The following is a 1,517-nucleotide window of genomic DNA, read 5'->3' as shown; positions in this document are numbered from 1 at the left end:
CGTATAACGTATATCGTATAACGTATACCGCATAAAGAATAACGTATAACGTATAACCTATGACGTATAACGTATAACGTATATCGTATAACGTATAACGCATAAAGAATAACGTATAAGGTATAACCTATGACGTATAACGTATAACGTATAACGTATATCGTATAACGTATAACGTATAACGTATAACGTAAAACGTATGACGTATAACGTATAACGTATAACGTATAACGTATAACGTATAACGTATAACGTATAACGTATAACGTATAACGTATAACGTATAACGCATAACGTATATCGTATACCTTATAACGTATAACGTATATCGTATAACGTATACCGCATAAAGAATAACGTATAACGTATAACCTATGACGTATAACGTATAACGTATAATGTATAACGTATATCGTATAACGTATAACGTATAACGTATAACGTATAATGTATGACGTATAACGTATAACGTATAACGTATAACGTATAACGTATAACGGATAACGTATAACGTATAACGTATAACGTATATCGTATACCGTATAACGTATAACGTATAACGTATAAGGTATAACGAATAAAGTATAAAGTATAACGTATAACGTATAACGTATAACGTATAACCTATAACGTATAACGTACAACGTACAACGAATAACGCAAATCTTATAACGCATAACGTATAACGTATAACGTGTAACGAAGAACGTATAACGAATAATGTATAACGTATATCGTATAACGTATAACGTATAACGTATAACGTATGACGTATAACGCATAACGTATAACGTATAACGTATAACGTATAACGTATAACGTATAACGTATAACGTATAACGTATAACGTATAACGTATAACGTATGACGTATAACGTATAACGTATAACGTATAACGTATACCGTATGACGTATAACGTATAACGTATCACGAATAACGTAAAACGTATAACGCATAACGTATAATGTATAACGTGTAACGAAGAACGTATAACGAATAACGTAAAACGTATTACCTATTACATATTTCGTATGACGTATAACGTATAACGTATTACATATTTCGTATGACGTATAACGTATAACGTATAACGTATAACGTATAACGTATAACGTATAACGTATAACGTATAACGTATAACGTATAACGTATAACGTATAACGTATAACGTATAACGTATAACGTATAACGTATAACGTAGAACGTATAACGTATAACGTATAACGTATAACGTAGAACGTATAACGTATAACGTATAACGTATAACGTATAACGTATAACGTATAACGTATAACGTATAACGTATAACGTATAACGTATAACGTATAACGTATAACGTATAACGTATAACGTGTAACGTATAACGTATAACGTATAACGTATACCGTATGACGTATAACGTATGACGTATCACGAATAACGTAAAACGTATAACGCATAACGTATAACGTATAACGTGTAACGAAGAACGTATAACGAATAACGTAAAACGTATAACGCATAACATGTAACGTAT

The sequence above is a fragment of the Ptiloglossa arizonensis genome, unplaced genomic scaffold (assembly GCF_051014685.1).
Source record: "Ptiloglossa arizonensis isolate GNS036 unplaced genomic scaffold, iyPtiAriz1_principal scaffold0508, whole genome shotgun sequence".
NCBI classification, from domain to species: domain Eukaryota; kingdom Metazoa; phylum Arthropoda; class Insecta; order Hymenoptera; family Colletidae; genus Ptiloglossa; species Ptiloglossa arizonensis.
This window is presented reverse-complemented; position numbering follows the sequence as displayed.